Source organism: Lolium perenne, chromosome 4, assembly GCF_019359855.2.
Source record: "Lolium perenne isolate Kyuss_39 chromosome 4, Kyuss_2.0, whole genome shotgun sequence".
Lineage (NCBI taxonomy): Eukaryota > Viridiplantae > Streptophyta > Magnoliopsida > Poales > Poaceae > Lolium > Lolium perenne.
Window position 1 is genome coordinate 388,826,462 of NC_067247.2, and position 14,613 is coordinate 388,841,074.

A 14,613-nucleotide genomic window follows, 5' to 3' on the forward strand; every position below is an offset into this window, starting at 1 on the left:
TGCCCAATTAAATCTCACTATACTCATCATGATATGTATGTGCATGGTCATGCTCTCTTTATTTGTCAATTGCCCAACTGTAATTTGTTCACCCAACATGCTGTTTATCTTATGGGAGAGACACCTCTAGTGAACTGTGGACCCCGGTCCAATTCTCTTTACTGAAATACAATCTACTGCAATACTTGTTCTACTGTTTTCTGCAAACAATCATCTTCCACACAATACGGTTAATCCTTTGTTACAGCAAGCCGGTGAGATTGACAACCTCACTGTTTCGTTGGGGCAAAGTACTTTGGTTGTGTTGTGCAGGTTCCACGTTGGCGCCGGAATCCCTGGTGTTGCGCCGCACTACATCCCGCCGCCATCAACCTTCAACGTGCTTCTTGGCTCCTCCTGGTTCGATAAACCTTGGTTTCTTTCTGAGGGAAAACTTGCTGCTGTGCGCATCATACCTTCCTCTTGGGGTTCCCAACGAACGTGTGAGTTACACGCCATCAAGCACTTTTTCTGGCGCCGTTGCCGGGGAGATCAAGACACGCTGCAAGGGGAGTCTCCACTTCTCAATCTCTTTACTTTGTTTTTGTCTTGCTTAGTTTTACTTATTACTTTGTTTGCTGCACTAAATCAAAATACAAAAAAATTAGTTGCTAGTTTTACTTTATTTGCTATCTTGTTTGCTATATCAAAAACACAAAAAAATTAGTTTACTTGCATTTACTTTATCTAGTTTGCTTTATTTACTGTTGCTAAAATGGCCAACGCTGAAAATACTAAGTTGTGTGACTTCACAACCACAAATAATAATGATTTCTTATGCACACCTATTGCTCCACCTGCTACTACAGCAGAATTCTTTGAAATTAAACCCGCTTTACTGAATCTTGTTATGCGAGAGCAATTTTCTGGTGTTAGTTCTGATGATGCTGCTGCCCATCTTAATAATTTTGTTGAATTATGTGAAATGCAAAAGTATAAGGATGTAGATAGTGACATTATAAAATTAAAATTGTTCCCTTTCTCATTAAGAGGAAGAGCTAAAGATTGGTTGCTATCTCTGCCTAAGAATAGTATTGATTCATGGACTAAATGCAAGGATGCTTTTATTGGTAGATATTATCCCCCTGCTAAAATTATATCTTTGAGGAGTAGCATAATGAATTTTAAACAATTAGATACTGAACATGTTGCACAAGCATGGGAAAGAATGAAATCTTTGGTTAAAAATTGCCCAACCCATGGACTGACTACTTGGATGATCATCCAAACCTTCTATGCAGGACTAAATTTTTCTTCACGGAATTTATTAGATTCAGCTGCTGGAGGTACCTTTATGTCCATCACTCTTGGTGAAGCAACAAAGCTTCTTGATAATATGATGATCAACTACTCTGAATGGCACACGGAAAGAGCTCCACAAGGTAAGAAGGTAAATTCTGTCGAAGAAACCTCTTCCTTGAGTGATAAGATTGATGCTATTATGTTTATGCTTGTGAATGGTAGGCCTAATGTTAATTCTAACAATGTTCCGTTAGCGTCATTAGTTGCTCAAAAAGAATATGTTGATGTGAATTTCATTAAAAATAACAATCACAATGATTCTAGGCCATACCCTGCTAATGGTAACTCTTATGGTAGATATGCTTCACCTAATGAAGAAAAGATGCTAGAAATTGAAAGATCCACCAAGAGCTTTATGCAATCACAATATGAGCAAAATAAATTGTTTACTAAAACTATGAATGAGCAATCTACCTTGTTGAAGAATATAGGGAATCAACTTGAAAATCTGAATAGGGAGATCTCGGGGTTGCAAACTAAACTTGCTAATGCTGAAACCCGAATCTCATACATGTCTGCATCACAATCTTCTTTAATTAATAAAATGGCTGCTAAACCTGAGGATTTAGATGAAAAAATTACTACTACAGCAAATGCCATTCAAGTTAGAATTAATGAGAATATAAGATTAATGGCTGAACTGCGTGCTAGGTGGGATAGAGAAGAAAATGAAAAACTAGCTAAAGAGAAGAATGTAGCTAAAGTTTGGACTATTACCACCACTAGTAATGTTAATGCTACACATGTTGCTGCACCTCCTACTAATACTAATAAAAGAATTGGTGTTAGCAATGTTTCCACTTCTAATGCAAAGCGCGAGAAACTGCCTGAAATCGCTAAAATCTGTTGAAACTGCCTGTGATAAAGCTGCTGAAATTTTTTCCAACATTGGGGATGATGATCCCATTGCTTTAGATTATAATGGTTTGAATTTTGATGATTGCCACATCTCTGAAGTTATAAAGTTCTTGCAAAAACTTGCTAAAAGTCCCAATGCTAGTGCTATAAATTTGGCTTTCACACATCATATTACAAATGCTCTCATAAAAGCTAGAGAAGAGAAATTAGAGCGCGAAGCCTCTATTCCTAAAAAGCTAGAGGATGGTTGGGAGCCCATCATTAAGATGAAGGTTAAAGATTTTGATTGTAATGCTTTATGTGATCTTGGTGCAAGTATTTCTGTTATGCCTAAGAAAATTTATAATATGCTTGACTTGCCACCCTTGAAAAATTGTTATTTGGATGTTAATCTTGCTGATCATTCTACAAAGAAACCTTTGGGTAAAGTTGATAATGTTCATATTACCGTTAACAATAACCTTGTTCCCGTTGATTTTGTTGTCTTGGATATTGAATGCAATGCATCTTGTCCCATTATATTGGGAAGACCTTTTCTTCGAACTGTTGGTGCTATTATTGATATGAAGGAAGGTAATATAAAATATCAATTTCCTCTCAAGAAAGGTATGGAACACTTCCCTAGAAAGAGAATGAAGTTACCTTTTAATTCTATTATTAGAACAAATTATGATGTTGACACTTCGTCTCTCGATAATACTTGATATACACTTTCTGCGCCTAGCTGAAAGGCGTTAAAGAAAAGCGCTTATGGGAGACAACCCATGTTTTTACCTACAGTACTTTCTTTTTATTTTGTGTCTTGGAAGTTGTTTACTACTGTAGCAACCTCTCCTTATCTTAGTTTTGTGTTTTGTTGTGCCAAGTTAAGCCGTTGATAGAAAAGTAAGTACTAGATTTGGATTACTGCGCAGTTCCAGATTTCTTTGCTGTCACGAATCTGGGTCCACCTCACTGTAGGTAGCTCAGAAAATTAAGCCAATTTACGTGCATGATCCTCAGATATGTACGCAACTTTCATTCAATTTGAGCATTTTCATTTGAGCAAGTCTGGTGCCATTTTAAAATTCGTCAATACGAACTGTTCTGTTTTGACAGATTCTGCCTTTTATTTCGCATTGCCTCTTTTGCTATGTGGGATGAATTTCTTTGATCCACTAATGTCCAGTAGCATTATGCAATGTCCAGAAGTGTTAAGAATGATTGTGTCACCTCTGAATATGTCAATTTATATTGTGCACTAACCCTCTAATGAGTTGTTTCGAGTTTGGTGTGGAGGAAGTTTTCAAGAATCAAGAGAGGAGTATGATGCAACATGATCAAGGAGAGTGAAAGCTCTAAGCTTGGGGATGCCCCGGTGGTTCACCCCAGCATATATCAAGAAGACTCAAGCGTCTAAGCTTGGGGATGCCCAAGGCATCCCCTTCTTCATCGACAACATTATCAGGTTCCTCCCCTGAAACTATATTTTTATTCCATCACATCGTATGTGCTTTTTCTTGGAGCGTCCGTTTGTTTTTGTTTTTTGTTTTGTTTGAATAAAATGGATCCTAGCATTCACTTTATGGGAGAGAGACACGCTCCGCTGTAGCATATGGACAAGTATGTCCTTGGTTTCTACTCATAGTATTCATGGCGAAGTTTCTCCTTCGTTAAATTATTATATGGTTGGAATTGAAAATGATACATGTAGTAATTGCTATAAATGTCTTGGGTAATGTGATACTTGGCAATTGTTGTGCTCATGATTAAGCTCTTGCATCATATGCTTTGCACCCATTAATGAAGAAATACATAGAGCATGCTTAAATTTGGTTTGCATATTTGGTTTCTCTAAGGTCTAGATAATTTCTAGTATTGAGTTTGAACAACAAGGAAGACGGTGTAGAGTCTTATAATGTTTACAATATGTCTTTTATGTGAGTTTTGCTGCACCGGTTCATCCTTGTGTTTGTTTCAAATAAGCCTTGCTAGCCTAAACCTTGTATCGAGAGGGAATACTTCTCATGCATCCAAAATACTTGAGCCAACCACTATGCCATTTGTGTCCACCATACCTACCTACTACATGGTATTTTTCCGCCATTCCAAAGTAAATTGCTTGAGTGCTACCTTTAAAATTCCATCATTCACCTTTACAATATATAGCTCATGGGACAAATAGCTTAAAAACTATTGTGGTATTGAATATGTACTTATGCACTTTATCTCTTATTAAGTTGCTTGTTGTGCGATAACCATGTTTCTGGGGACGCCATCAACTATTCCTTGTTGAATTTCATGTGAGTTGCTATGCATGTCCGTCTTGTCTGAAGTAAGAGCGATCTACCACCTTATGGTTAAGCATGCATATTGTTAGAGAAGAACATTGGGCCGCTAACTAAAGCCATGATCCATGGTGGAAGTTTCAGTTTTGGACATATATCCTCAATCTCAAATGAGAAAATTATTAATTGTTGTTACATGCTTATGCATAAAAGAGGAGTCCATTATCTGTTGTCTATGTTGTCCCGGTATGGATGTCTAAGTTGAGAATAATCAATAGCGAGAAATCCAAAATGCGAGCTTTCTCCTTAGACCTTTGTACAGGCGGCATAGAAGTACCCCTTTGTGACACTTGGTCAAAACATGTGCATTGTGATGATCCGGTAGTCCAAGCTAATTAGGACAAGGTGCGGGCACTATTAGTACACTATGCATGAGGCTTGCAACTTGTAAGATATAATTTACATGATACATATGCTTTATTACTACCGTTGACAAAATTGTTTCATGTTTTCAAAATCAAAGCTCTAGCACAAATATAGCAATCGATGCTTTTCCTCTATGGAGGACCATTCTTTTACTTTCAATGTTGAGTCAGTTCACCTATTTCTCTCCACCTCAAGAAGCAAACACTTGTGTGAACTGTGCATTGATTCCTACATACTTGCTTATTGCACTTATTATATTACTCTATGTTGACAATATCCATGAGATATACATGTTACAAGTTGAAAGCAACCGCTGAAACTTAATCTTCTTTTGTGTTGCTTCAATGCTTTTACTTTGAATTATTGCTTTATGAGTTAACTCTTATGCAAGACTTATTGATGCTTGTCTTGAAGTGCTATTCATGAAAAGTCTTTGCTTTATGATTCACTTGTTTACTCATGTCATATACATTGTTTTGATCGCTGCATTCACTACATATGCTTTACAAATAGTATGATCAAGATTATGATGGCATGTCACTCCAGAAATTATCTGTGTTATCGTTTTACCTGCTCGGGACGAGCAGAACTAAGCTTGGGGATGCTGATACGTCTCCGACGTATCGATAATTTCTTATGTTCCATGCCACATTATTGATGTTATCTACATGTTTTATGCACACTTTATATCATATTCGTGCATTTTCTGGAACTAACCTATTAACAAGATGCCGAAGTGCCAGTTGCTGTTTTCTGCTGTTTTTGGTTTCAGAAATCCTAGTAACGAAATATTCTCGGAATTGGACGAAATCAACGCCCAGGGTCCTATTTTGCCACGAAGCTTCTAGAAGACCGAAGAGTCAACGAAGTGGGGCCACGGGGTGGCCAAACCCTAGGGCGGCGCGGCCCCACCCCTGGCCGCGCCGGCCTATGGTCTGGGCCCCCCGTGCCGCCTCTTGACCTACCCTTCCGCCTACTTAAGGCCCCCGTGACGAAACCCCCAGTACCGAGAGCCACGATACAGAAAACCTTACTGAGACGCCGCCGCCGCCGATCCCATCTCGGGGGATCCAGGAGATCGCCTCCGGCACCCTGCCGGAGAGGGGAATCATCTCCCGGAGGACTCTACGCCGCCATGGTCGCCTCCGGTGTGATGTGTGAGTAGTCTACCCCTGGACTATGGGTCCATAGCTGTAGCTAGATGGTTGTCTTCTCCCCATTGTGCTATCATTGTCGGATCTTGTGAGCTGCCTAACATGATCAAGATCATCTATCTGTAATTCTATATGTTGCGTTTGTTGGGATCCGATGAATAGAGAATACTTGTTATGTTGATTATCAAAGTTATATCTACGTGTTGTTTATGATCTTGCATGCTTTCCGTTACTAGTAGATGCTCTGGCCAAGTAGATGCTTGTAACTCCAAGAGGGAGTACTTATGCTCGATAGTGGGTTCATGCCTGCATTGACACTGGGGACAGGACGATGAAAGTTCTAAGGTTGTGTTGTCTTGTTGCCACTAGGGATAAAACATTGATGCTATGTCTAAGGATGTAGTTGTTGATTACATTACGCACCATACTTAATGCAATTGTCTGTTGCTTTGCAACTTAATACTGGAGGGGTTCGGATGATAACTCGAAGGTGGACTTTTTAGGCATAGATGCAGTTGGATGGCGGTCTATGTACTTTGTCGTAATGCCCAATTAAATCTCACTATACTCATCATGATATGTATGTGCATGGTCATGCTCTCTTTATTTGTCAATTGCCCAACTGTAATTTGTTCACCCAACATGCTGTTTATCTTATGGGAGAGACACCTCTAGTGAACTGTGGACCCCGGTCCAATTCTCTTTACTGAAATACAATCTACTGCAATACTTGTTCTACTGTTTTCTGCAAACAATCATCTTCCACACAATACGGTTAATCCTTTGTTACAGCAAGCCGGTGAGATTGACAACCTCACTGTTTCGTTGGGGCAAAGTACTTTGGTTGTGTTGTGCAGGTTCCACGTTGGCGCCGGAATCCCTGGTGTTGCGCCACACTACATCCCGCCGCCATCAACCTTCAACGTGCTTCTTGGCTCCTCCTGGTTCGATAAACCTTGGTTTCTTTCTGAGGGAAAACTTGCTGCTGTGCGCATCATACCTTCCTCTTGGGGTTCCCAACGAACGTGTGAGTTACACGCCATCATTTTCCAACCCCATGTCTATGCTCATCTCCTCATCGTCTATCTATCTATATGTACATGTCATCATCTGAGCATTCATACACATTTACACAAAGAATAGGGGCAAAACGAGGCAAAACGGGACAAAACTGGGCAAAAATACCCTGGCCGGTCTCTGGCCCGGTTGGACCGGCCTCTGCTGGCCGGGCCCGCCCGAGCCCGGTCGGCCGAGGCGCCGGCCGGCGCGCGGCTGGTTATGTTTTGGGAGAGGATACCCCTTGGGGTCTTCTTCCTCATTATCCCCCATGTCCAAACCTCCATGGCCGCCGCCCTCTCCACCTCCACCACGATCTAGCACCTTCCCACCACAAGAATCCTTCCAAACTCCACCAAACCATAGATCGGGTCCCTTGAAACATCTCCACCGAAGGATTTGGTCCCTCTCAAGCTATTTTGGGAGATCTTGGAGTTTTTGGCTTTCAAGCCCTACCTAGGTGTTCTTCTTGTTCTCTTGATCAAGGAGGAACATGTCTTCGGGTAATTTGTTCTCTCTTTCTCTCTATTCTCTAGTCCTCATCACACATTGCACATCTTTGAGAAGATTTGAGGAGATTTTAGGGTTAGGGTTAGGGTTTGTAAGTACTCATGCCATTAGAGTGTCCCTCAACACAATGCACACACTCCACTCTATTGCCATAGTCTATGTCCAAGTTTATGAGTTTTTGCATGATTTTGTGGTCGAAATTCTGGGCAACATCTAACAAATTCGACAGATCCGGCGGTCACCAGCTCGGTCAACCGGCCCCTCAACCGGCCGGCCCGGCGTGCGGCCCGGTCAACCAGGCGCCAACCGGCTCGTCCGGTCTGCTGCCCGGTTTGACCGGTCTGTGCGCCGGATCGCCCAGATTTTCGCACAATCTCGTCGAAACACTTGGATATATGCTATGCTTTTTGGTTTCCCTCATTACTGATGACATGTACACTTACCCCACTGCTATCCTCGCTCTCTTTTGCTGATTCACAGATGATTGGAGTGGTGAGGACCGTGGCACTGTTTCCAAGAGAGGAAGGCCTACGGTGCATCCACCCCGCCGTTCTAGTAGCCGCATACCCTCCAAAGCACCTCATACTACTGACATTGGCAGCTCTGTTGGTGGAAGAACCAAGTCTGTTGCCGGTAAGAGGAAGGACAAGCAAACTGCCCAAGAGGATGATGAAAATGGTGCCAACCTTTAATGTTGGGGTGGCACATCGTTTTGAGTGGCAGGAGTTGAGGAAGGACAATCCGTATCGCTATGAGCAGCGGACTTACACGGGTGGGGACAAGTTCTTCTGGACCAAGACTCAAGCACGCTTTTGGGAAGATTTCTATGACACTCAAGAGTGTATGAAGAATGGGGCTGTTGTGATGCCCAAGGCTATCAACCGTGAAGAGCTTACCTTGCATGAAGCCACAAAGTACCGCTTTGTGGTTGAGACCTTGAAGGGTTTGGGACTCTATGACCTTGTGTGCCTGAAGCCCGATGATGATCAAGAGGACGGCATCTATTGTCCCATTCTAGTGCGTCAATTCCATTGCACCGTCTTCTTCCACGATGATGAGGATCGCACTATCACTTGGATGACTGGCCAGCAGAAATACTCATGCACCTACACTCAGTTCTGTGAAGCCATGGGTTTTGGTGGTGGCCGTTCTCAAGGGTTCAGAATCCATTCTCGGCCTAAGATGACTCGAGGTGAAATCTCCTTTTGCTATCCCTCGAACCCTACAGCTGGGCCTCCCACTATCTCTGGGATGTACTACTCATACCTTGTGCTTGCCAAGCTGTTCCGCGAGAATCTCATCAGCAAGTCTGGGGATACCAGTGAAGTCAGGAACTATCACCTAAATCTGATGTACTACTGCCACCCTGACAGGCTAAGGAAGATTGATGGATGTGATCTCATTCATTGTGAACTGAAGCGTTCAGTTATGGGCCGCATGACTCCCAACTATGCTCAGTATGTTCAGTGGCTCATCAACCACATAGTTCCTCCTCCTCTCAACGTATTTGATCAAAAGGTCATCATGGAACCATTCAAGTTCCCCACTCAGGATGGACGTCCGGAAGTCCCTTCCATGATGCCTTCTGAGCGCCGTTCCAAGGAACGCCATGATCCTGCAGCTAGCTCCAGCTATTCTCGGCGCCCCAAGCGCGGTGCAGCTCGCTTCCTCTCAAGCTTATGGCAAATGTGCAAGCATACCAGTGATGTTGCACATCAAAGTCTTGCTTTGAACCTGGAGACAAGGAGGCGACAGAACGAGTTCATGGCTACACGGAATGTCCCTGTTCCTCCTTCTGGCCCTGAGATGGAGTCTGTGATTGCACCTGCTTGGGAGATGCCTCCCATTTCTGATGAGATGTTCCAGAACTTCGACTTCTCCATGTACGCTCATGGTGGTCTTCCTCCCAGGGCTGCTCGTGCTCCTGCTGCTGATGATATTGAAGAGGATGCCGGTGATGAGGATGATGAAGAGGATGATGACGATGGTGATGGTGGCGACGGCTCAGATTCCCCTGGGCATGAGTTCTACTGATGGGAGCGGTAGCACCTCTCCTCTTTTCTTCGCCTTTTTGGTGTTCCGATGCCAAAGGGGGAGAAGAGAGTAGAGTCTCGGACCACGGGGTTCTTTGATTGTCACAAGCCATGGGTGTTGCTTTATTTGATTCTTATGTGGCTTGTGCTTATTTGTTTTGATTTCTCAAGAACCATTTGCTACTTCGAATAATTCATGTATGGACGACTATTATGTGTGCCACTCTATGTTAGGATGATTATGTATGCTATGCTTATATATCTTGTTATACTTGTCCATACCATGCTTGTTTCCTAAAGATATTGGGGGAGCTTCTCATATTCCACAAATGGTGCACTTTGTATTCAAACACAAATTCTCCAAGTGCACACATTATGGGGGAGCTGTCTTAATATCTTATATGGAATCAAGGTTTAGAGCTTATCATAATATCTATATGTGACTCTAGCTCGGTTTGTCATCGTATACCAAAAAGGGGGATATTGTAAGGGTATTTTACCCTTATCCATTATTTTGGTAACAATGACACCGTGCTAGAGTATTTGTCCTAATACGTTTATAAGGATTATCTCAGGTATTAGGCAAAGAGGTATAAATGGTGTATCAAGGGAACAAGAAGGCTAAAGGAGACCCCCCACTTCGACAACAATCAAAAAGGGGTCTATAGCAGAAATCTGGTCTGCCGCCCGGTCCAACCGGCCTACCGACCGGACGGGCCGGCGTGTCGTCCGGTCAACCGGGTGCCAACCGGGCGCCAACCAGGCGCCAAACTGTGCGCCGGACAAGTTCCGGTCGACCGGCCTCCCAACCGGCGGGCCCGGCGTGTGGCCCGGTCAACCGGGCGCCAACCGGGCGCCAACCGGATGTGCTCCTGGACGACGCAAAGTGGCCTCCGGTCTGTGGCTCGGTCCGACCGGCCCCTGCACCGGGCCGTCCGGTCTGTGGTCCGGTTGACCGGGTTCGTCGAGAGAAAAGCTGAGGTGGCAAGTGACCAACGGCCATATTTCGAAGAACACTATAAATAGCCCTTCTCCTACCTCTGAACAGTTAGGCACTACACTACAAGCTGTTCTTGAGCTCTCTCTCTCATACTCCATTGCTAGAAACACCAAAAGCCTCAGATCTCCCTCCTCCTCCACCCAAACTCAAATCCCTCCAGGGAAACGATAGAGAAGGACCCGATCTACTGTTCTACCAAGCCAAATATCATTCCCCCTTGTATTCATCGAGATCTTGCTCTCTAGGGTTCCTAGGGAAACCCTAGGTGGGCAAGAGTGGTCCGGAAGCTTCCGGGCTGTGGATTTGCTCCGGACAAGATTGTGAAGGTTTGGAGGCTACCTCAAAGTCTACCACAAGTGAGTGAGCTATTCCTTTGTGGGATAGGCTCCGGAGAATAGGGTGAGCCTTCGTGGCGTGGGGAATCCTTCGTGGGACCTCCACCCCTCCAAACGTGGCGTACCTTTTTGCAAAGGAAGGGAACACGGGAATACATCCTCATCTCCGCGTGCTATCGGTTATCTCTAACCGAACTCCTTACTTGTGATTTAACTGCCTGTGAGAGCCTTCGTGCTCGAGTTAGTTGTATTCTCATATAGGTTGTCTCACCTAGTTGCATTAGGCTCATCTTTATATTCCGCAAAGCCTAATATTGCAAAGAAAGAATTAAAACTTGTAGAAACCTATTCACCCCCCTCTAGGTTTACCATCTCTATACTTTCAAAGGTGCACATCGAACTGACTGAAACTAAAGGCAAGTACACAGCAGAACAACTTCTCTGCAACCTGACAGTTCACTCGAACATGGGCACACAACATTGACTACAACATAGCAGCTTCTCTACAACCTGACAGCTCACACAAACATCGACACACTGACTGAAAAAATGGCCAACACAGCCAACACATCCACTAACAGAAACTAGGGGAAGAACTAACATAAGGAACAAAGATCTAAAACACAGGGGCTCCCGCTTGGCGGCTTGGCTTGGTAGCATCCACAAGCACAGGCAGCAGGACGAAATGGAAGCCAAAGGATCAAAGCTCAATTCATAAGTCATCCTTGCAAACCACCGCAAGTACCAACAGCCGGCTAAAAAATGAAGTTACCTACGAAGCGTCCACCCAAGGCTTCAGAGACAATGGCAGTGGTAACTGAAAGGAGGTGTCAAGGTACTTCATGTGCATACGCACAACAACACAATTGTATTGATATTCAGATGATTACAGAGAGAGGTTACATATAGGGAGAGAAACAAGGCGGTAGCTACTGATCCTAGCTACAAGGAAGGAGAGAAGTGTGAGTGTGTGACCATAGACACGGAGATGATCATAGGAAGGAGGGGTGTCGTAGAGGAGTTCATACAGAGTTAAGAGATTAATCGGTTTAGAGGGTCTAATGTTGAGGAGGAGGGTGGCGGTGTGAAGAGCTTCGGCCCAAAAATGTGATGGCATAGATGCTTGTATTAGTAAGGTGCGGATTACATCATTGGTCGTACGAATTTCTCGTTCAGCTCTGCCATTTTGTGATGAGGTGTATGAACAAGAAAAACGAAGTTTGGTGCCGTGAGGTGTTAAAAAAATTCTGTTTAGGAGATTGTCAAATTCTTTACCATTGTCACATTTTATGGTGGCGATGACACGGTTAAAGTGTGTGCGGATGAATGCATGAAAGTTAGTGATAGTGTGTTGAGCATCAGATTTAAAACAGAGAGGAAAAGTCCACATGAAATGTGTAAAATCATCAATAATGAGCAAATAATATTTCATATCATAGTTACTAGAAAGAGGAGCAGTCCAAAGATCACAATGGAGTAGCTCAAATGCAGCGGAAGAATGTGTAGTAGATGGTTTAAAAGGAAGCGTAACATGTTTACCTAGTTGACAGGCTTGGCATAAATTATCTAGATTATTACAAGGGAATTTTTTATTGAAGCTAGAAGAAACGCCAGGGTGGCCGAGGCGTTGATGCCACAAGTCCTTCGAAGGAGTGATGGCCGAGAGAGCATAACTTGGTGCAGATGATGGTGGATAGATGGGGTACAAGTCGCCTTGGCTGTCACATCTAACGAGAACCGCCCTGGTCTGAAGATCCTTGATGGAGACGCAGAAAAGATCAAATTCCATAGAAATAGAATTGCCAGTAGTGAATCGGCGGACAGATAATAGATCATGAATAATTTGTGGAGCAACGAGCACATTGTTGAGATACAGTGGTCTAGAGGAAAGGGGTAAAGAGGATTGGCCAACATGAGTAATAGGAATAGAATTGCCATTGCCAACAATAACCGGAGGAAAGGAAAAGAACTGGAGGGAGTGGAGGTGTGCAATGTATCTTGGTTGGCCGTGAAGTGGGAGGAGGCGCCGGAGTCTGCAATCCATCCACCTTGATTATGCAGTGACATCTCATGGAGGGCGTTGATCAGGGCCTGCTGCTGAAAGCTTGTGTCCGGCGGAGCAGGGACGGTCGCAGTCGGAGGGGCCCCGAAGTGGGCGGGCAGGATGTATGATGGAGGCGGCGGCGGAGGCTGCCCGTATCTAGGGGCGTTGGCGACGGATGGAGGCACGTAGTAGTAGGGCGTGCCGCCGAACTAAGCAGGGGCGAAGGCAGTGTGGGCTTGTGGCAGAGGCACTGGTCGAGGTCCAAGGACGCCACGCATCGGCATCTGCCAGGCCTGGACCATGCCAGTCCAGGTGGGTCGTTGCTGCGTTTGTTGCGGCGGCACCTGCGAGGTGGACCCGCTGTTGTAGCCGCCATGGTTGGAGAAGCGCTTGCGTTTCTGGTTCCCTTTGTTGGGGGAGGGGGAACCAGGCGAGCCGAACGATCCTTGGCCGCTGTGGGTGGGGGTGGGAGCAGGCGACCGTGGCCGGTAGGAGAGGAGCGCCGTGGCGGTGGCCGTTCCGGTGGGCACGTTCCCGGACATCTTCTCGTCCATCGACAGTTTGTCGACGGCGGCGGCGAACGTGAGCGTCTCGGCCTCCTGCTGAATGAGTTTGCCCACGGTCTCGTGGCGCTGATGCAGACCAGAGACAAGCTGAATTAGAAGGGCATGAGTGGAGAGGGGGTACCCAAGGTCACAGAGCTCATCCGAGATCGCCTTGAGCTCGGTGATGTAGACGCTCAGAGGACGATCGAGCTGCTTGGTGAGGTGGAACGCCTTGGCGAGGATCATGGCCCGTGTCATCCCATTGTTGCGGAAGATGGATTCCACAGCCAGCCAGATCGAGCGCGCCGACGTGGAGGCGGCATGGATCGTGGCTTGCAAATAGACGGAGAGAACGTCGAGGAGCCACGACTGGACGATTGCGTCGACGGCGATCCACTCGGGATCACCTGGGCGTGTGACGTCCGTGTGCACGTGATCTAGCACTTGATAGATGGCGAGCTTCTACTCGAGCCGAGAGCGCCAGAGGGAGTAGGAGCCACGATGCAGATCGAGCTCCGGGATTTATCCCTTGAAAGAGAAGCCAGAGAGGGTGAAGGAGTTGTGGCGCGGGGGAAGGGCACCATGGGAGAAAGTCTCAGAGGTGGTGGAGGAGGAGGTGGCAGAGTTGGTGCTCGCGCTAGTGGCGGCGGTGGTGCCAATCATGATGGGATCGAAAAGTCCGATACCATGAAAGGAGGTGTCAAGGTACTTCGTGTGCATATGCACAACAACACAATTGTATTGATATTCAGATGATTACAGAGAGAGGTTACATATAGGGAGAAAAACAAGACGGTAGCTACTGATCCTAGCTACAAGGAAGGAAGGAGAGAAGTAGCGTCCGATCCATGCGGTGCATGGATAGAGACTACGACTAGGTTCTGATAAGTACAGGACTAAGTCTAGTCTAACAGTAACCTCAGCCAGCTTAGTTTCTTGAAGCACAACCTTATTGCATCCATGATTGGAGACAAACCGACCAATAGATTGTCCCCTTGCATGGTTATTCAGGCCTCTTGGGTTCCAGTTAAGCAGGCTTATATC